This window comes from Rhinolophus hipposideros, assembly GCF_964194185.1.
Source record: "Rhinolophus hipposideros genome assembly, chromosome: 4".
Lineage (NCBI taxonomy): Eukaryota > Metazoa > Chordata > Mammalia > Chiroptera > Rhinolophidae > Rhinolophus > Rhinolophus hipposideros.
Genome location: NC_138050.1, coordinates 52,980,181 through 53,003,061, shown reverse-complemented (window position 1 = coordinate 53,003,061; position 22,881 = coordinate 52,980,181). Strand labels below are relative to the sequence as shown.

Sequence of the window (22,881 nt, the reverse complement as noted above, 5' to 3'; positions counted from 1 at the left end):
AAATCAATAGAAGAATTTTGTTTTATCTAAGAAAAAACATAGCTTTGTCTACTGTCGAGAGTTTCCGGTTTCATTAGGGTGAACAGGGAGCAGTAAACTCCCTTCCCTGTGCTCTAATGGCCTTAATGCACTTGAAGAACAAACGTGGAATGCCAGGCTTCCTTTGTGCCTCTCTCAGCCTTTGCTATGTGTGTCTTCTCTGATCTTTTGTACACCCAGGCCTTTTTTTCTGTTTAGAAAACCTTCACCCAAATACCCATCAAATGTGACTGCATTAAATATAAATACATCCTCCCTCAATGGTATACAAAGCTGTGTTCAGTAGCTCTGCCAAGAAAATGCAAAGCCCAGGGCACAACCTTTTAAAGCCTTATTTGGAAACACAGAGGAAAATTACTCCCAGACTCAGTTGATTTCATACATACATAAAAGAAAAAATAACTTAACCACACTAAACAAAAATTGACTCCACTGGCTTAAGCCTTTATTCTTGGTCTCCAGGCAAAAATATCCAGAAGAACCACTTCTTCCTACCCGCTTCTGACATTTTAAATTGAACATTGCATGGCTCTCCAGATCAGGCCCTGCCCTGCACCCCCTCTCTGGCCCTACTAAGTCTAGAAGCTTCAGTGGCATCATTTGTTTCCAGCCCCTTGTGGTAGATAGTAAAAATGGCTCTTCTCCCTCTACGAGGTCGGATAACTAAGTTTGCAAACTCATTCTAGAAAAAGTTCTACACACCTCATGGCTGAATATCACTATGGTCACCTTTGAAGTGCTCCCCTTGGGAAGCTATGAACCAATGCCAGCACCTAGTCCACCCTTCAAAGCAATTTTGGAACTCTTTTTTTTCTGGAATGGCCGTCACAGCTGTTGTCGTATTACCCTTGATGTCCTAACTTTCATAAAAATGTCTTCCTTTCAATATTTCCTTTATCTTCAGGTAAAGAAAGAAGTCATTGGGGGCCAGATGAGGTGAGTAGGGAGGGCGTTCCAATACACTTATTTGTTTGCCGACTCAAAACTCCCTCACAGATAGTGCCCTGTGAGCTGGTGCATTGTCGTGATGCAAGAGCCATGAATTGTTGGAGAAAAGTTCAGGTCATTTTCATCTAAGTTTTTCATGCAGTCTTTTCAGCACTTCCAAATAGTAAAGTTGGTTAAGTGTTTGTCCAGTTGGTACAAATTCATAATAAATAATCCCTCTGATAGCATAAAAGGTTATCAACATCACTGCAACCAATTTCATGAACTTAATTGTCAGACCTCACATTATACTCCTCCCACAAAAGCTCGGTCTGTTTCTCCATCCTTGCATCTGGGCTGACCCTGTGGTTTTATGCGGCTAAAAGGATGTGGTAGTATTGTGCCTGTCCCAGTCCTGAGCCCAGTCCCCAAGAGTTCTTGCGTCCCTTCCCCTCCTGGAAAGAGCTGCCACCCTGAGAACACACCCAGGCTCGCCTGCTGGAGGCTGACAACGTGGGTCCAGCCACCTCCCACTCAGCCACCAGCTGGCTATCTCAATTGTCCTTCATTCAGCTTTCTAGGTACCCAGCCACTATGACACCAGTTTTGCCCAAATTATCTTGGAGCCACTCTGCAGGCAGGGCTTGGCTATGCTTCTCCCTAACTCTGCTTTGAGGCCTTTGTAGAAGCCACCTCTTCACTATTATTCTCAACGACACTTTCCACAATGCACATTTGTTTCAGGCCATCACTTACCATAGCCCTCCTTTGAACCAACCTTCCCTTTGCCTTTTTCTTCCTTTTTTTTTTTTCCCTAGAATATTCCTCCCACTGACAGCTACTCTTTTTCTACATTGTGAAGAGGCTTTGTGCTTCTGCCATTTGCCTCTCACTAACAGCTTTGCCACCCCATTAAAAAACCTTCAGCAATATTTATTTCCTTTCTTTGATTTGGATACACAGGAGTAATTCTGGTACTTTCTCCCTAAGCTCTGTGTGTGTGTGTGTGTGTGTGTGTGTGTGTGTGTGTGTTGAAAATGAACTTGGCATCAACACATTGTTTCAGCTATTTCTCTGCTAGCTAACCATTAACTCAAGATTTTTCTTATTGTAAGCCTGGCTTACAAGGGTGATTTTGACTTTTGTGGTAATATTTTGATTTCTTAAAAGAAAAGATGTTTTTATTTCGGACTGCTGTCCTCTCCTATGCTTGATGGGATATAGGTACCCTTCTTCCCTTAAGAGATCGTCACACTGCATTGTCCTCTCTTCCCTCTGACCCTTCTCCTTGGCCCTCAGTCCCACAGGCTTCCCAATCTTTCTCTGCTCCTTCACCTCTCACATGTTTGCCCTGTCCTCGCGTGCCATGCCAATGTTTTCTTATATCTGACCTTTATTTCCCTTTGCCTCTTCTTTCCAAATCCTTACTTCTTCTGTTTCCCTAGTGTTTTGTTTTTAGTTTGTTTCCCTGTTTTTTAGTCCTTTTGTAGACTTTTTCTATCTTTGTCTTTTTTTCTTAGTAAAAAAACATGCTTGTAGCTACTCTTGATGTACTAGCTGACTATTTTCAGATTGATTTGTATTCAGATATCTGAACTCAGACGTGACCCACAAGGCCAGGTGTGTGCAAGATGAGGTCACCTTAGCATGCCTATCGCGTTTCACGTTTATGGAGGACTGTGAAGGTCCACTGATAACATGGACCCCCCTTGGCTTCTTCCACATGGAAGGCTCAAGGGTGAGTAGACTGTGCACTCAAATTGTTCTAGTTGAAGTAGGTGAGAAAAAATAGATAACGTGTTGAGTAATATCCCTGGGACTCCACGGCGGGAACAGTGGACGTGGTGAGCCATGAGGGAACCACAGCTGATCATGGCGCTGTTGAGGACGCCTGGCTTGTGGATGTGCAATGGCCACAGAGCCAGATCCAAAGCCAGTTCATCTGTGCCCTATGCCTCTGCCCCCATCCACCATGCTCTGGGGAAGGGGGCACCTGACTGGCCAACGCAGGGTCTGTTTACGTAGTTGAAGCAGGTGACCCTGGCTTGAAGCACAAACCAGACTTCACCATCAGAGACACTGACCTGTGTCTCATGCCCCTGAAGCCTGCGGACATCTCTGGATGCTGGACCTGACCTCAGCTTGCCCCAGACTGCTTCCTTGCCTCTCAGCCATCACGGCCTCCTCTCCTCTATTGTGACCAAGTGCCCTTTGAGTCTTGGTTTTCCTGGCTCCTCCCCCCACCTGGCTGTCCACCCTAGCATCCACAGAGCACCTTGCATAACCCTTTCCTGTCCAGACTTGGCCTTCATGATAGGCTCTCAAGAGCACCAGCCTCACCAGGCCGAGGTGGGACACAGGCACAGACTGTGCAGGGTTCTAACTGCAGTAAGACTTTATGGGGCATACCCCTGGGAGGACGGTGGAGGAAGTGTTTGAGGTCACAAGACCTAACCTCCCAGTGCCCTTTAGCTCACGATAATACAAAGCATCACTTCGTTTGCACAGTTTAAATAGGGGTAAACTTTAAAGGCAACTTAGGGAGCACCAGGTCCAGAGGGGGCGTGGGTTCTGGTGTGTGAGTCAGTGAAGGTCTCGGTCCCTGGCTCTAGTTCCCACACTTACCAGACAGAGGCCTCGATGAGACTGAACTTGACTATTGTCCTGTCTACTTGGAGTGAGAGTGCCATGCAAAGCACCTGGAGACTCTGAGTGACCATGACCTGGGCCTTCACTGAGCCTCAGACCAGGCAGTTGGCTGCAGCCCGACTTCTCATTAATACCTGGATATGCAACCGGCCTCCTGGAGCAGATGCAGGTTGTAGAGCATGACACCTGGGTCTGTGCCTCCTTCTCATCTCTGGAGGCTGCTGAGCACTGCTGCAAGAAACCTCAGGAGTGTGAGGAGCCACCTTGGCTCAGGTAGTTCCCAGCAAACACAAAAGGCGATGGGAGAAGGGAGAAGAGTGAAGTAAAGCTTCAAGATTAATCTGATTGTGAGAGTCAGGAGCACTGGGGGAGCACCGATGCCCAGGAGGAATTTCCAAGCTAGCGTATGAATAGAGCAAGTTGTAAGGTTGCTCTCTTGGGAATCCCACAGCAGCCACCTCTCAGTGGCATAACTAACCCTCTGTGCCTAGAGTCTTATCTGTAAAACGGGAATAGTAGCACCTATTCCACAATGAAGAGTGATGAATTAAGGCATGTGAAACACAGCACAGCATAGCACGTGGGTCATGGCTAATTTTACATGTCAGCCTAACTGGGCCATGGGCTGACCAGATATCCAGTTAGACCATGTTCTGGGCATGTCTGTGCGGGTGTTTCTAGATGAGACTGGCATTTGAATCAGTAGGCTGAGTGAAGTGGATTGCCCTCCCCAGGAAGGGTGGACCTCTAATCTGTAGAGGGCCTGAAAAGAGCAAAGGGAGGTGGAAGGTTGAATTCTCTCTCTGCCTGACTGTGGAGCTGGGACAATATCTTCTCCTGTCCTCAGCACACCACCAGACTTCCTGGGTCTCCAGCTTGCACATGGCAGATGGTGGGACCTCTCAGCTTCCATAATTATGTGAGCTAATACTTTATGCTAAATCTCTGTATATCTATATCCTATTGAATCTTGACTAATACACTATAGGACTCACCCTACAATACTGGTGAGGATTACTATTCTGTAAGTATTTGGCCTTAGCTCCATATAGCTCCACTCCATTCTGACCAATACATGACAAGAATGACCAATAAGATGAAGACATGTTAGCTGGCATTTGCATGTAGAGGGGACTCTGGATCTCCTGGTGCCATACCCATCGCAGAGGCCAGTTCTCATTATTGTGCCCTTGGGTGTGAACTGGAGGAGGGAGGAGCATGAGTTGAGACACAGGTGACCAGTCGTGCATCAGCTGGGTCTGGAGGTGCTGATGGGACAGGGCCCAGGAGAAAACAGGCAATGAAAAGGATGCCCCCCCCACCCCGCCCAAGGCAAAGTGGCTCCTACCCCAACTCATTCACTTGAGCTACTTGTGTTCTTCATGTCCTTGACGTCGTGTTACTGAAATCCCCAAGCTTGGGCCAGCCTTGTTGGAATGCTCAGAGAAGACCACAAGTCTACTGTATACTTGGGAGATATTCCAAGGACTCAACTACTCCCCTAGGTGTGGTATTTTGTCTTTGCTCCAGTTTCTGGCACAGAGCTTCTAAAACCCTAGGAATTTCCTGAGTGACAGGAATGTCTTTTGTTATTCATAATCAGCCTCTTTGACCTGAATTTATGCAAATAAGATGACCCATGTTCCCCTCCCATGCCAACCCCCACTCACCCCCAGCCAATCATAGATGAGACAACAGAAGGGTTAAGAATTTCAGCGCCACAACCTGAACTCCTGGGATGGGAGAAAGACTGGAGATTGAGTGCAATCCATCCTGTGTAATTAAGCTCCGTGTTAAAACCCTGAACCCATGAGGTTCTGAGAGCTTCCTGATGGGTAAGTACATTGAGGGGGTGAGAGGGCACTGGGCCTGGAAGCTCTTTGTCTTCCCTTTCCCTCAGACCTTGCCACCTTGTGTGTCTGTTAATTTGGCTATTTATTTGTATCCTTTATAAAAAACGGTAATCCTAAATACAGTGTTTTCCTGAGTTATGTGAATTGTTCTACTGGAATACTGAACCTAAAGGGGGATTGAGGGAACCCCTAAATTTGTAGCTGGTTGGACAGAAACACTGGTGAACTGGAGACCCAGAACTTGGGACTGGCATCTAAAGTTGGGGCAGACTTGTGGGGCTGAGTCCTTAACCTGTGGGGAATAATCAAACTCTGTATAGTTAGTGTCAGAGTTGGATTGAATTATACGATACCAAGTTGGTGCTGGAGAATCGCCATTAGAACATACTGGGCAAACATCTGACTATTCCATGGCTGGTTAATACCAGGTGTTGCTAGTTCCAAAGTCATGTGTGTTCTTCATATTAAAATCATGCTCGTCCTGAAATCGATCAGTAGCCCAAGCTAGGGTTTAATTCAGCAGGAAGGCTCCTGAGGGGCTGAGTGGAAGGGGTGACTGAGCACACATTTCCTTCCTAAGACTTCAGTGGTCACTCTCTAGGTTCTTTGGATGCATTTTCTGGGGGGAAGTAGAATGAGGACAAATCCAATGCATGTTTTAGGGCATGGATTCTCCCTTCAGGTTGCAGTTCTGTACAACTGGTGTACAGTTGAAGGAGCATAGGATAGCCATACCTGTTCCCAGATACCACAGTGGACGAGAAGACTTGGTTGGAGCCCGTCACTGATGCAACATCAATGGACCAAGTTCAGCAGATTTTTGTCAAAATCCAGAAGGATTTTTAAATTGAAATTTCGTAAATTTATACTCTGGGTTGAATCTGGCTCATTTTTCTTACTGTTTTGCATATGGAAATAGAGGCGAAAGTGGCTTATACCCATCTGGATTGTAATTTTTGGATGTGCATTTATTGTAAGAGTTTGTGAGCTGATTATATATGAGGCCAGAGTCTCTATCTTTCGATAATTGGAGGAGGGAGAAAAAGAGGAGAATAGAGAGAGTTAAGTACACAATCACATCACAGACGTAAAGCATCTAGATCATAATTTTGAAACATAAAGTGGAATAAAATAAAATCTGGACAATCAATAAAAAATTAACAGTGATTTTTATCCTGGTGTAATTTTTAGATATTCTTCTTGAGCAGTGGATGAGTAACAAGTTTTAGAAGTGTCATCTGTTACAATGTATACTGACTATTGTATGTCTCCTATGATAACATCAGACTTATAGAAAATATCTTCTCAAGCTAACGTGGCGACTCAGAGGAAAGCGATTTGTTAATGTCATGTTCCAATAATGGCATTAATGCATGTCACTGTCAGGATGAATGGGGCCATTCAAGGGGTGGGTTCAGAGGGACTTTATTACTTGTGATAATATGGCTATTCCATCTCCTGAGCCTCCTTACTTATAATCTGTTGCAGAAGTTAGGTTTTCAGGGGAGTTGACTTTGCTTGAAGGAATGCAACACAAGGATAGAAAAAGCAGGACATTCTGAACCTCTCAAAGATCCAATTTTACTTTCTGGAACCCAAATTCTATGACTATTGATTTCAAATAGTTGAAGAACTGCTCACAGGATAAGGAATTTTCTCATTGATCAGAGCTTCTGTGTCTTTTCTTCCAAATTCTAGAAGTCAGATGAAAGTTTTCAGTTGAATGGAGCTTTATATATGTATGGAGAATGAGGACGGAGGAAAAAAAAAACCAGTGATCAAAAAGAGTTCTAAACTGTTTGAAAATGTTAAGTGGGAACTTGTACTTTCAAGTCTCTCTCTTTTTTTAGGTAAACCAACTCGTAGTATTTGAACTCATGGTCATTTTTTCTAATTATATTAATTTTTAGCATTTGGCCTTAGTCAACATATAAGGCAATACTCAGGATTTTTTTTTTAAGATTTTTTTTTTTTTTATTGTGGAAAGGGAACAGGACTTTATTGGGGAACAGTGTGTATTTCCAGTACTTTTTTCCAAGTCAAGTTGTTGTCCTTTCAGTCTTGGTTGTGGAGGGTGCCATACAGCTTCAAGTTATTGTCCTTTCAATCTTAGTTGTGGAGGGCGCAGCTCAGCTCCAGGTCCAGTTGCCTTTGCTAGTTGCAGGGGGCAGCCCACCATCCCTTGCGAGAGTTGAGGAATCGAACTGGCAACCTGTGGTTGAGAGGACACGCTCCAAACAACTGAGACATCTGGGAGCTCAGTGGCAGCTCAGCTGAAGGTGCCCCAACTGAGCCATCCAGGAGCTCAGTGGCAGCTCAGCTCAAGGTGCCGTGTTCAATTTTAGTTGCAGAGGGCAGAGCCCACCATCCCTTGCGGGACTCAAGGAATTGAACTGGCAACCTTGTGATTGAGAGCCCACTGGCTCATGTGGGAATCCAACCGGCAGCCTTCGGAGTTAGGAGCATGGAGCTCCAACCGCCTGAGGCGCCGGGCCGGGCCGGCCCAGCCCAGGATTTTTATCTGTGTTAGATCTCTAGCTGATCCAGAATGCCTGAAAACATTTCATTTTAATACTTTGACTGAGCACCTGTTGTGTGCCAGGTTCTACAAATCGTCGACAAATGAGAGGAGCTCCTGGTGCTTGAGTTCATAGTTTAACCAAGAGGCGGAACAAATTGGCCCACAAGCAAATTACAGGTCTGTCTGATGACAAAATCTGCTGTTTTTTTTTGCTCTCTGGACACCACACCAACTTGGGAAAAAGTTTTCTTCCATTTTCACTGTTTCCTTTGTATTTATTTTGAGCATAAAGTTATTGATCAGGAAGTGTAGCACCTGGTTATTTTATGTCTGCCTTTGCCCCTGGAAATTAACACTTGGGAAAGGCTAAGAACATCCTGCCTTCCCAATTAAGCTTTCAACAAGCACAGCGGGGGGTACTTTTCTGAGATGAGAATGACTACAAACTCTGAGCGTCTGCAAACGCCAGTGCGCCTGGGTCCGGTGAGAGATGAGCTGGCCTTGCTGAGAGGGGGCTCATTTATAGAGCCTATAGTTTACCTGTTGTGCAAGTTTGTTCAATACCGGTCAACTTCTCTAGGTAAATTGACTCTTTTTATCTGCTCAGCTGGTGACAGCATTTTTTATTAACTTAAGGAGGATTAGGGGTCCCCTAGGATGGTGGGTTAGAAGATCAGATTCCCAGGGCCCTACAACAAGGTGGATCCAGGAACTTCTATTTCTTATAGACTCCCAGGTAATTGTGAAGTCAGGGGTCCAAGGCCTATGTTTTGAAAAATTGACCTTGCTGGGTGGGTATTCAGGCCTGACACCCAGTGACTCCTTATCTGCAGCAGTGTCTCCTGGCTCCCGGCTCTAGACAGACCGACCGCCCTCTGACCTGGGAATTGCTGTTCTTTCTTTTCTCAGAGCCGTTGCTCCTTTATACCAGCCTTGAGTGTCACCGTTCCTCCAAACATGCCCAGCGTTCTCCAAGGTCAAGGTATGGTTCACATCTCTATGACCCTCCAATCAGCGCCTGTCCTACTCATTGTGGATGTCAGTTGATAAGCAGTAGTTCAACTAATGATTATTGGTTGATTTAAAATGCCATATCTCTGTTCCATTTTTTGCTTTTGTCTTAGCTTGGGCCTCTGTAACAATACCATAACATGGGTGGCTTAAACAACAGACATTTATTTCTCACAGTTGTGGAGGGTGGATGTGCTGGCAGACTTGGTGTCTAGTGTGGGCTCTCTCATTGCTTGTAGACGGCTGTCTTCCTGCTGTGTCCTCACAAGGCCTTTTCTCAGTGCATTCCTGATGAGGGCCCTGCCCCAATAACCTCATGTAACCTTAGTTACCTCCTAAAGGACCTGTCTCCAAATAGTCACAATTGGCTTAGGACTATAACATATACGTTTTTGGGGACACAGTTCAGTCCATAGCAGCTTTCTAGACACAATATCAAATGGCCTTAAGTAAAAAAAAGAATAAAGTTGACCCTTATTATTCATGGATTCTGTATTTGCAAATTCGCCTACTTGCTAAAATTTATTTGCCACCCCACATCAATACTTGTAGAGCTTTGGAGGTCATTCAAAGACAGGCAGTGTGGCAAAAAATTTGAGTCGACCATGTTGAAAGCTGAGGTGGAACAAGACAATACCTCCTCTTCTTGTTTCAGTTTTAGTACTAGAAACATGTTTTTTTCACAGTCTTAGTGCTATGTTTTTCAAATGTCTGTGCTTTCCTGGGGGGTGATTTTGTTGTTCAAAATGGTATCCAAGCATAGTGCTTAAGTGCTGTCTGGTGTGCTTAAGTCAAAAAGGCTGTGATTTATTTCTCATGGAAAAAATGTGTGTGTTAGATAAACTTCCTTCAGGTGTGACTTATAGTGCTTGCTGTTGGCTGTGAGTTCAATGTTAATGAATCAACACCGTATATTAAAGTGTCTTTAAAACAGAAACATGTAAAAGTTATGAAGTGATCGGTTGATGAACATGTGACCAGATTCTCGCAGGAACCCCCTGTATTTCTCCAGGGGTCATGGTTAGTATTTACTAATTCAGCGTTTACGATGACTTTATAGAATATAACTACTGTGAAGATTCGACTGTAGAATCTGTTGTGTATTATTAATTGAATAAGCTGTATGTGCAGAATGCCAAGAAACCCAATGAAAAGGGCAATAGGCCTTAGTTTTTGGCTTTTTGTTGTCAACTCAATGCTGAACATTTAAAATCTGTAAGCATATGAGTGCTTGATGGAAATTTGGCTTTTTAAATATCAATTTTGACATTGTCGACGCACCGTGCTAGTGGTTAAAGCATAGTGGCCGTTCAGGGACAGAGGAAAGAGGAGAGTCATTGAAAACAGTGTATTACAACTGGAAATCTTTCTGTTTCCTATTAAACAGTGAAGTTCAAATCACCTGACTGACAGAGGAGTGCAAACACACCAGCATTTGACTTTTGAATTCAATACCCTTTAAAAAATGTCATGGCCATCTGAGGTGGTTTTGCCTTTTGTTGGTTTGTTTGTTTTTAAATATAAATGTTCCTTTGCCAATACAACATAGAAGATTGCACATTCTTCACTTGTAAGTCCAAATTGTGCCATAGATATAAGTAAGTAGAAGAATTGACCTCTTGGCTAATAGATTTTAAGAACATCCTTTCAGTTTTGGTTGGTTCGATCTTGCCTGAGGCGTCTATGTGATCAGGCAATTGGTTGGAGCACCTGGAACACCAGGTTATTACACAGTAGACTTTATTTTCATAATATCAAGTGCAGGTTCCTTTGGCAACGCCACTAGCTTAGCCATTATTGCTCACATTTTAATGAAAAGAGAAGTGCTGCGCATGTGGAGAAAGTCATTTTCGTGACAGCTACCTGTATTATTTAAACATTTATCTCCAAACTCTTCTTGTGGGCATTCGAGTCCTTGCGAACTTATAGCTTCCTTGGGGAATGCAAACAAACAAGGGGACAGACACACACCGTCCAGGGCAACCCCAGGACAATTCAAGTGTGAAGCGAGCAGGTTTCGGCCTCTGGACTGCTAGGCCATTGTTCCCAGTTGTGGATTTTTCCCATTTTAAATTGTGAAGATGGAAAAATATTCCAGCATGTGTGTGTGTGTCGGGGTAGAATTCTCCACGGAGCCCAAATCAAGCCTGGCCCAACATGTCAGTAGCAAGTTAAGCCCTGATCACAGATACCCTGACAGCCTCAGCTTTGGCTGCGAGAGTCTGCACTGTGACAATGCCTGCACGAACTTTGTCCCTGGGTGTGTGTTTTTGGAGCGTGCCAGGGTGACATTCAGCTTCTACATTTATTTTTATGATAATTCCGAGTAAATTGTGGTGCAATAAACTCTTCAAGCCTGTCTTTCTTGTGAAAGCCGTGAATCAATCAGCTGTGGGCTTTTTTGGGGGCTTTTCAATGTATAGTGATCATTTAGATTTGACGTGCATTGTGAGACCTGAGCTTGCCTCCTCTCTCTGGTCTGTCATTAATTCCAGCCTTTGCTATTCTGAAGTACAGTGGAGGATGTCTGAGAAATCATTGCCCTCTTCAGCTCTGTTATTGCACAAAATAGCAGCGCAATAATTTTTTGTCAATGTTTTACTCTAAAAGCTTTCTACGTCAGTTTTGAAAAGGAAGCAATAAAGCCCATTCAATGGTATGAATAAAAATCCTTTGAGGGTTAGGAGCAGAGCTTCTTTTCTTCAGCTGGTAATCAAATTGGAGCTAAAATGAAATTGAGTTTTCTTATGAAAATAGCCTTTGTTGCTGGGAAGGCTGGTAATTCATAAACAATAACCTGCTCTTTTGTGTGGATAATAATATATTCATGTTCTTTCAATAGGGTAAAAGCCAGACCTAGTGCATTATGGTACAGTAAAAATAGCAGAAGGAGCTGGCTGGAATGATCTTGAAGAAGAAATGTAGCGTTCGGTGACTTCAGCTTTCAGCATCCCTCTGAAATGGTACTTTGCTTGATTTGCGCTCTGGTTTTCGTTGTTGATTTGTTGCTGCCATACAATATTTGGTTAATTGTGGATGGTCTCAAGCTGTGCACATCACTGCCGCGGCTGCCGCGGCGGCTGGAGACCCAGCCTGCTGCCACAGGACGTTCGTGATTTGCAGGAGCTGCTCTCAGCACCCAGAGGGCTGGAGTCCTAGAGCTCTGGACCAGACAGGCAGCTAGCTGGACGTGGGCACAAGAGGTAGGCTGCTGGCTCTCCCTTGCAGGAGAAGGAGGCATCCTTGGGCTCCATGGGGAGAGGGGTGAATGTTGGGGGGACAGTTTGCTGTGTTTTTTTTTACTGAGAGTTGGGGGGTTTCGGGTGGGGGGAGTGTCTGGTTGTCTGAACTGCTGTGACTTCCATCTGCATCACAGGTGGAGCCAGGGTGGTTGAGATGGTGTGGGACCTTTTTGTGGGAGCCCAGGGGGCATGTCTGCTGGCCCCTGGGGCTGTGCTTGGAGTCCTTGAGGAACCAGTGATACCTGGGTACAAGACACTATGTGACCCGGAGGCAGAATGATTGTTTCTTTTGGTGATATCTGTGGTTGCTGAACTCAGCTTGGAAGCCCCCTGTGCAGAAGTAACATGCTGTTAGGATTTAGGTGGGGCTGGAATCGCCACCTATGGTTTCATTACTGACTGTTGCTACTTGGGCAACAGCGACTTTTGTTCTCTCTCAAGTTGGTAAAAAGTTATGTTCTGGTGATTTCAAAATTGTGTGCCAGCCCCACCTTTATGTTGGATTGTGAAAATAGCTGCGGTGTTCTTGCACCCAGATCTAGGGGGCCAGGGCCAGCCAGATAAAGGGGATGTTCCTTGGAGGTGATGTTCTGTTACAATTTAACAGAGCTGTAAGAATAATGAAGCATTAATTCATCCACTGAGTTTCCTTCTGATAGAATGCTCTAGATGTTCATTTGGGAATCATTTTTGGTTGCCTTTTAAGTTCTAATTTCTTGGATCTAAAAATAGTTCAATGGACAAGCAAAAAAAAAAAAAGAAGGAAAAAAGCTTTTGAGTCTGAGAATTGTATAGGCAGGCATGGGCAGTGTTAGCACTGGTTACAATGTCATTCTCACTGGATTTTGATTGTTTGGCAGACAACGGCCCTTTTTGTGCCCTGGTAGTTTCACTCTGGGTTACCTTTTTTGTGAGGGTCCTATGAAATAATGGATAGTTTTCTGGCTTAGGCTAGTGGCTCTGCAAACTGCAATCTTGGTTCAGAACTGAAGAATGGAGAAATTGAAATGAATACCACAGTGTGCAATTTTAAACTACTAAACTTTGACAGTTTCAGCGAAGCTGAATCAACAAACTGTGAATATACCTCATGGAAACGACCAGAAAACAGAAAATGAGAAAATAGCAGAGTGCTTATTTTCACTCAGATGTGGCAAGGATGTGTGCTAGGGTTAATGTTGTATAACAGGTATTTTTTTTTTGGTGTTTTGGTATTCTAACAATGAAATTGTGTGCTTAACAAAAGAAACTTTTAAAGGCACACTGGAAGCTGACAGTTGTGGTAATATATGTCATTATCCAATTAGTTTACATGAGTGTGTGCTTTATGCTTTACTTAATATACCTCTCTATGTGTTTTCAACTCTAACAAATATGACTTTCATTAAAGCCTTTCAAAACGAGGATTCTAATTGTGTATATTTTACTCGACTGCAGTTAGTCTTCTGTGCTTTTCAATATCATGAGCACCTTAATAAATTTTGATTTTTAAATCTATTTCACATTCATTTTTTTGGAAAAAAGCCAGGATTCTTTTGGCTTTCATTATATATTTTGTCAGAAAAACCCCCTGACAGTTCCTTCTTACTTTCTCCCACTGACAGAGCTGCATTGCATGGTGGCTTTATTCTTAAAGTTGAATCGATATGAAAGAAAAGATTGCTAATTGTCAAAGAATTAGCTTTCAACTTCATGTAAAGGAAACGACAAAGAAAAGTTCATGGAGTATTTTCACTGTGGAAGAAACAGTTTATTCATTATGGAAACCATTGATCAAGTATCACAGCCCATTTTCAACCTGAAAATGATAATTTTCTTCATATTAACTGTTTGGTACTCTTGATGGAAAGTTCTCCTTTTAATAATTCCTGTTTTAACCTGCATTGGCTTTGTGTTTTTTGCACCTGAGATGTGTGGTAAAGAGAGGGGAAGAGTAAAGGTTTCTGTTGGGTGGTTATAGGGATTCAACAATCCCAAAAGGGGAGTTTAGTCAGTGGGCAGGTGTTTGGAAAGGAGAACATTGGTGCTTGGGACTCTCTTTTGTGCCTGTTTTGTGCCAGATTTTTTTTCTCTCTAGTTATTTAAAAAAGAGAAAAGCAAATTTTACTTACTGTCCCCGATTTTGGATGACCAAGTGCATTTTTTTTCTCTTCATGCCACTCTCAGTAGTGAATGATGTCATGGCATAAGCTGCTACAGGGGATGGCGTCCATGTTCACCACCAGTCCCTACACGGCCCCTTCCATCAGCCCCAGAACACATGACAGGCTGTATTTAGGAGCATGGTGGACATTCCACCCAAGCAGGCATTCAGACTGAATCAAAGACGGGTGTTGCCATGGAAGGTGAGTCTTCTACCAGATAAGTTGGATGCGTAGTGTTGCCTATGAAAATTGTAATGGCAGGGAAGAGTGTAAAGGCACTCTTCCTCCGTCTCTGCTGACCGTTGAGGTCAGTTTTTACTCCCCAGCTGCATGCTGCTCCCACACTCCTGTCCTTGCTCTGGTTTCAGCCTCGGGTGGTGATGAGGAGACTGGGTCCCCCCTCCTCGGGCTGTTGCAACCTTAAACCCTAGAGATGAGTGTCCCTCTCTGTCGGAAGAGGAGCCATTCATTTGTTTCTGAGGATTTGGGGCTCCCAGTGCAGATGGGATGAGAGAAGTGAGTGGAAATGAGTGGTTCTAGGACTCCAGAGGAGGGGCAGACGTGCCAATAAGGCAGGGTCTTACTTGAGAGCTCTGTCAGGTAAGGTCCAGAAACCTGTCTTTGAAATTGTGTGCTTAACAAAAGAAACTTTTTGGAGGATCTTGATTAAACCCTCCACATGCTGGTAGAGGTCTGTGCTCTAGATTCTGCCAACTCCACCAGAACCAGCCCAGCTCATGCCTCACAACAGTTTGTGTTCATTTCACCTTGTATGGTGACACCGAGTCTTTGACCTCCAGCCTGGGGGCCCATTAGGGCCGAGTATCCACCAACACCTCAAGTCTCCTCTCATGCTCTGGGACTGCTGGCTGTTGAGACCAGTGTGGGTGGTCACAGCTTCTTTGGTTTCCATGAAGAAAGGGGGCTGACTCCCGACCACAGCGAGCTTGCCCCAGGAGCCAGCACTTCCGTGGAACACAGGCAGTCCCTCACCTCTCACACTGTGCAGGTGACTTAGATAAGCACTGAGGGACTTAAGTGCTTCTCCTGGTGTGAATACCATAGCTGAGGGGATCAGATCATGGCAGTTTCTGAGAGAGGTGAGATTGACTTAGTTTTCTGTACTGGTTGTTTTTTTTTTAAATGTAGAATTGACTATCAAGGTAGTAGAGAGAGAGGAATAAAGAAAAGGGGGTATAAATTTGCAGAGCAAAACATCGAAATGTTCCATTGTGACTCATCTCATCTTACTAATGTTACCTAATACAAGGTGACCCGATCCTGTAAACGATAAGGCAAATACTGTGAATTTGCGTCAGGTGAACGTCAGTGTCTAAGGTGAATGTCTAACGGCGTTTCATTATTTATTTTTATGGACCTCTCCTCTCCCATTAACATCCCTTAAACCTTTTAATCCTTGACTTACCAGCTGATTTGGGATTGATGACGTTGGCCAGACTAGCTTTTCTACAAGACAAGGAAGTGTATTAACTATGTGATAGGGGTGTTTGAATGAATATTTTTATTTTTTTAAGGAATCAGAATGTGGATTAAAACTAATTACATTTGATCACTAGAAAAAGGTTAGATATAAAAATTGGGTACAAAATAAGCAGTTTTTGTTTAATGCTGGCAGCCAATGTTAACAATTTTAAAGGACATTATGCAGATAATCTGTCAAAAATTGCATTACGATGTTCCTTTATTTTTCCTGTTTTAATCTGCATTACTTGACGTTCTCCTCTCAAACTTTCAGGACTTAGGTTAAATGCTTTTCTACTGCTCTATGCAAATCACATCTCCAAAGGTAAGGGTCAAAGATCTGGTACAAAGCCTGTCATGACTTTGAAGATTTCCTTGCTATGGAAAATTCAGAGCTTATTTACAGATGATTGCTTCTTGTACACTGCCAAACACATAAGATTTACAAATCTCACTTTATTTTGTGTTCTCACCCCAAGCATACACTTTATAAGCCTAATGGCTGAATCTTCCTCCAGCGATTTCTGAAAAATTACAGGTTACTGAAAGACAAACCTGAAAATATACAATTATCTAGTTTACCCCCGTTTTAGTTTTGCCTCAGTCTATATTATTAAGAATGGCATCCGTCAAATTTCTGGGATGTTTTATCTTAAAAGTGAAAAAAAAAAAAGACTCTGGCTTTCTTTGGAAGGTATTGGATACATTCTCAAAAAATTATAATTCTTTTCTTTTTGAAAAGTTAAAAGAATGTTTTAGGACATACTTGTTACATTAAAGTCCTGTAAATTCCTGGCCCCTGGGAGAAAGCATTCAGTTAAAGGATTTTTTTTTATATCATTCTAAAAATATCTAGTGTGTATTTCCAACATGAAGAACAGTTATTTTCTGCATCATAATTTTGGTATTCTTTAGAATTGATGTTTAAGGACTTACAGGTATGCTTATTTCTGGAGACAATGGTTGGAATTATTATTAGAGTTAATTTTCATTCTTTTCTCAAGTATTCCATTGCAGGTAGCTTTCATTTTAAAGAAAGTGTATAATAAGGTTACATTTTATAACATTCATCCTCTATCCAGTTGGTTTTATTTGAATAATTATAGTTGAGTTCTGCTAGAAAACATTTTTGCTATCAACCGTAGATTTGACGTAAAGATTTAAAAACATAAATTTAAAGGAAAACTAATAAAAAGAAACCTAACAATGCCCACAGTTGACAGCACTGGGCATTAAGTAGAAGCAGTGCAGTGTCTGGCAGCATGGATTGTCCCTTCACCTTGGGTCATTTTAATTCTTTAAAAGTAGTTTATTAACTTTGCATATAAATGTATCATTTTCCTTCTTTTGAATTTGTTAGTTATTTGAAACCACCCATCTTTTCCATTCCTGACATTAGCTGCTTCTCTTGGGTCTTATGTCCTTCAGCTGAAAATAAAGGAGTTATTTGCATTGGTCCCTGGGGTCACTTAAATTCTCAGTGTTATTTTCAAGGAACACGCACCCAACACACAGTCAAACTCCAAAGCATGCAGAATTATGTTCTCATCCCTAACGTGTGGGGCCAAAGCGAAAGTACAAATGGAGGCCCACATATCAATCTTTCAGTTACAAATCAAGCTAACAAATGTAGGGTTCTGCCTCCCACCTAGACGAATGTGCCTTCATGATAACCTGGTTTGAACATAGAATTTGAACATTTGGGGACTTGGCACAGGAACCTGGGAGTTTCAGGCAAATTGGCTTCAGAACCACAGCCAAGTAACCCATTCCTGCCTCATGAATCTCAGCTATGTCTGCACCCCACAAGCAGCAGTGTCATAATCCCTCCTTAGGAAGATGGGTAGGGGAAATAGTCCACGCAGGCCCAGGAAGCGGGCTTGCATCCATCAGACAGAGAATTCTGAGGTTCTGGCAGCCCTAGTGTGGAATGGGGGTCCAATCTGAGTGGGCATGTTCCCTTGGTCACTGTTCATTGGTGTAGGGTTGACCAGGGGGTGGCTAGAGCAGGAAACACCCTCTTTCCTTGATCTAAGGATGGAGTAATCAGTGGTCTCCTGGGCTGTACAATTCTCCAGAAAATGGGTCAGATTATAGAACCTGTCGGCTGTGTGTCTCTTGGGCAATGAGGTCTTAATATTATGGTTATTTACATAACTCTTGGCAAGTACTGTTCTCATTAAAGGCTATTCATCTTTAAAATGGTATTTGTTTTATTTAGCAAACAATTGGACTTTGTTGAATATTGACTACCATGTTTCCTCCAAAATAAGACTGGGTCTTCTATTAATTTTTGCTCCAAAAGACACATTAGGGCTTGCTTATGTTCAGGGGATGTCATTCTGAAAAATCAGGCTAGGGCTTATTTTCCGGTTAGGTCTTATTTTCGGGGAAAGATGGTAGGCGCTGGAATTTAAGCATGACACTGCCCACAGAGAATGTACTTCCCTTCCGTAGGTAGCAGGGATAATTGATAGGAAAACAATGGAGGTGAGACCCTGGAGTCCAATGTCTGGGTATGTCCAGGCTCTGTTACCTTTACCTCTCTAAGCCTGCTTTTCCGCTTCTATGAAATTAAGTTGATAATATGATCTAACTCATAGACTTGGGCTGAAGTTTTTTGTTTGTTTGTTTTTTAAATTAAAGTTTATTGGGGTGACAATTGTTAATAAAGTTACATAGATTTCAGGTGTACAATGCTGTAATACATTATCTATATCTCACATTTTGTGTTCACCCAGAGTCAGTTCTCTTTCCATCACCATATATTAGACCCCGTTTACCCTCTCTTGGGCCCCCCTCTCTCCTTATCCTCTGGTAATCACTATTGTCTGTGTCTGAGTTTTTGTTCTTTCATTTGTTTGTCTTGTTCTTTTGTTGTTTTCAGTTTTATATACTGTATGTCAGTGAAATCATATGATTCTCTACTTTTTCTGTCTGACTTATTTCGCTTAGAATTATAATCTCAAGATCCATCCATGTTGTCACAAATGGTACTATTTCTTCTCACCACCGAATAGTATTCCATTGTGTATGTATACCACACTTCTTTATCCATTCATTTATCGAAGGACATTTTGATTGCTTCCATGTCTTGGCCATCGTAAACAAAGCTGCAATGAACATTGGAGCACACATGTCTTTATGGATAGATGTTTTCAGATTTTTTTGGGTAGATACCCAGGAGAGGGATTGCTGTGTCATATGGTAATTATATTCGTAATTTTTTGAGGAACCTCCACACTGCCTTCCACAGCGGCTGCACCAGTCTGCATTCCCCCCAACAGTGTATGAGGGTTCCTTTTTCTCCACAGCCTCTCCAACACTTGTTACTATTTGTCTTGTTGATGACAGCCATTCTTACTGGGGTGAGGTGATATCTCATTGTGGTTTTTATTTGCATTTCTCTGATGATTAGTGATCATTTTTTCATATGTCTATTTGCCATTTGTATGTCCTCTTTGGAGAAATGTCTCTTTAGGTCCTCTACCCATTTTTCAATTGGGTTGTTTGTTTGGTTGTTGTTGAGTTGTATGAGTTCCTTGTATATTTTGGATATTAGTCCCTTATTGGAGGCGCTATTTGAAAAAATCTTCTCCCATTCAGTTGGTTGCCTCTTTGTCTACGGTTTTTTTTGCTGTGCAGAAGCTTTTAAATTTGGTATAGTCCCATTCATTTATTTTAGCTTTTGCTTCCTTGTCTTTAGAGTCAAATTCATAAAATGCTCTTTGAGCCCAAGGTCCATAAGTTTAGTACCTATGTTTTCTTCTATACAGTTTATTGTTTCAGGTCTTATGCTTAGGTTTTTGATCCATTTTGAATTAATATTGGTACATGGTGACAGATAGCAGTCCAGTTTCATTCTGTTGTACGTGGCTTTCCAATTCTGCCAGCACCATTTATTGAAGAGGCTGTCTTTTCTCCATTGTATGTTTTTTGCTTCTTTGTCAAAAATTATCTGTCCATATTTATGTGGCTTTATTTCTGGGTTCTCAATTCTATTCCATTGGTCTATGTGTCTGTTTTTCTGCCAATACCATGCTGTTTTGATTATTATAGCCCTGTAGTACAAGGAAAAATCAGGGAGTGTGATACCTCCAGTATTGTTCTTTTTTCTTAGGATTGCTTTGGCTATTCAGGGTCTTTTGTGGTTCCAAATAAATCTGATGATTTTTTGTTCTATTTCTTTAAAAAATGCCATTGGGATTTTAATGGGGATTGCATTAAATCTGTATATTGCTTTTGGTAATACGGCTACTTTAACTGTGTTGATTCTTCCAATCCATGAGCCCAGAATGTCTTTCCATTTTTTTGTGTCTTCTTCAATTTATTTAAAAAATGTCTTATAGTTTTCAGCATATAGGTCTTTCACATCCTTGGTTAAGTTTATTCCTAGGTATTTTATTCTTTTTGTTGAAATCACAAAAGGAATTGTTTTTTTAATTTCTTTTTCTGAGATTTCACTGTTAGCATATAGGGATGCAATGGACTTTTGTACGTTGATTTTTGTAGCCGGCAACTTTACTGTATTCGTTTATTGTTTCTAATAGCCTTTTGGTAGAATCTTTAGGGTTTTCTATATATAGCATCATGTCATCTGCAAAGAGTGACAATTTATCTTCTTCATTCCCAATTTGGATGTTGGGCTGAGGTTTAAATGAACTAATATATGTAAAGTGCTTAGAATTACAGTTAGCACATGATAAGCTCTCAAATGTTGGCTATTGTTATTGCTGTAGCTCATTGATTCTAACATGAACTGTTTTACATTTTAATATTTTTGAAATTGGGATGTCTCTTGTAATAGCTTGGATTTGCTGAAATATAGTAATCAATTTGATTGACTGTTCAACAATGAATGAATTCCTTAATCTGAGAATTTATTGGATTTTTGAGAAGGGAAGGATAGCTGAATTGATTATTGTTGAAATCTGACTTCCAAAGCCCATTTCCCTGAAATACTCAGGTAAAGAGGAACCATGGAGTTAGTGTTTAGGTTTATGATGGTCAAATCGTTAAAACTGAGATGTGGAACAAACAGCATCTTGGAGGAATAAGCTGCACAATCGTCCTCAGAACATTTGATATTCAGGAGGACACAAATTACTCTGTTTTGAAAGGGACGAAACATTTTGTCTTCTATCCTGGGTACAAACAGACTTTACCAAAAGAAAATAATTAACTTGAAACCTTTCACCCTTCCTTTGGAAGGAGATCAACTATATTCAGGATGCAGCATTACATACAAAGCAACAATTCTCTAAGAACCGTCATCTTCCCCATTAGTTTTGTAAAGGGCCTTGTGTCCTAAGTCACTTCCAAACACGCGACAGCCCAGGCCAGTCCTCCAGGGTAGCCCTTCCCATCCACCTCCCCTCGTTTTAGGATGCAGCGCTCCCAAGAGCTGCTGACTGTACTCCCCCACACTAAACCCCTTCAAAGCAGTACCCTTAGCACCTGTGTGCTCTTCGTCTCTGACCAGAAATCAGTGTTCACACTTTGCAAAGCTTGTCTGCTCCTGCTGCCCTGGCACAATCAAAGAAGCCAGTTCCTTCCCTTCAAAGAGCCAGCTTCTGTAACTGAGGAGGCTCCAAAAAATGCTTTCCACAGGAGATGAGAAATAGGTGCTCTGGGGCGAGTATCTGAGAAAAGAGAATGGCAGGCCCTTATGAATTTTGAGCAACACTCTGAGCTTGGCCTGTGATGCTGGCCAGACTGCAGGGGCCCATCCTCACTGGGGCGGTATTTGACATAAGGGGTGGAGACTGAGGAGACCCAGGTCTCTTGGATGTTGGGAAGGTGGCCTGGAGGTTGTGTGGAAGCCAGATATCCAACCTTTCCCTGTGTGCCAGGTTGTCCATGTATGCCCTTTTGTACACTCTTACCTATAAATACTTAGAAACTTTCAAGTCCCTCAGAAGGGCATTTACATTAATACTGATCGAGAAAGAGTGTTCTGGAGCTATGGTCTCTGCATAGAAAAGGGTTTGCATACTCTCCCAATATATGTCTATTTATTCCTATAAATAGCTCAGGTATTTCTGTTCTAACATATCACACACATTTATAGGAGAGGGTCCCAGCAGGAAACACATGGCACATTCGAAAGGGGTAAATAAAAGAGTTCAAGGAAAAGAATTCTCTGTAAAGGTAGGCAGGGGTCAAGGGCCTGGGGAGTGATGGGGCAGTCCCTCCGTTCTGGCCTCTGCCCCCAGGCCCGCTGAACACCAGACAGAGCAGTTGTGGGCTGCCCTCCTGAAACTTGGGTCTTAGGTGGAGGAATGCAGCCACAGCCTGGCTTAATAAATACATACCCCACTCTCTCTTTTCTGGAATACTCTAATTTTCTACACATGTCTCCCACTCTCAAGAATCAACCAGAAGCAAGAAAACTGGATGGTGGAGTTTGTAGATGACAGCTTCCCAGTCCCAGACAAAGTGGAGAGGGCAGGAGTACAGAGAGAGGGACAGGCTGAGAATACCCAGCACAGGGCTCATTAGACAACAACCCTTCAAAACAGGTAGTTAACAACAAAAAAAAAACATAATGAAGTGAATTCGAATAGAATAAGTTTTGGGCTTTATTAATCTCAGCTGATGTCAGCTGAGTAAGCAGAGAAAGGGCCAGGCCCTTGATTCTCTTTCTGCTTCTCAGGGCACTCTAAGGGGGTATGGGGAGAGAACGGAGGATGCATTTGGAGGGCGGGTGGCACTGGGAAGGTTCTGAGACCCCACCTCCAATCCCACCATCCCAAACCTGGCGATTCTCCCCATGATCAAATGTCGAAATAGTCCATCACTTGGAGCTGATGGCATTCTGAAAAGTTCCTGTCAGAGCTTCTCAAATATATAATTAGTTTACTTATGTCTCTAGCATAGGGCATTTATTTGGTCAAATTTATTCAAACAGGATTAACAAGGTGGCACAAGAAACAATGTAGGCTGGAATCTGAGTGACAAAAATAAAACCACCAGTTTCATTGCTTTTTTTTTTTAAAGTCAGATATTACCTT

The 22,881-nt window shown here is 42.5% G+C and overlaps 1 long non-coding RNA gene across 1 annotated transcript in view; it reads left to right on the top strand.

Annotated features, from left to right (window-relative positions):
- The first annotated feature begins 14,449 nt into the window (after positions 1 to 14,449).
- LOC308496526 overlaps positions 14,450 to 22,881 on the top strand; it is a 377,975-nt gene continuing 369,543 nt past the window's right edge. The window contains exon 1 of the long non-coding RNA XR_013993196.1: positions 14,450 to 14,587. This is a non-coding gene — a long non-coding RNA (uncharacterized lncRNA). The remainder of the gene's footprint in view (positions 14,588 to 22,881) is intronic.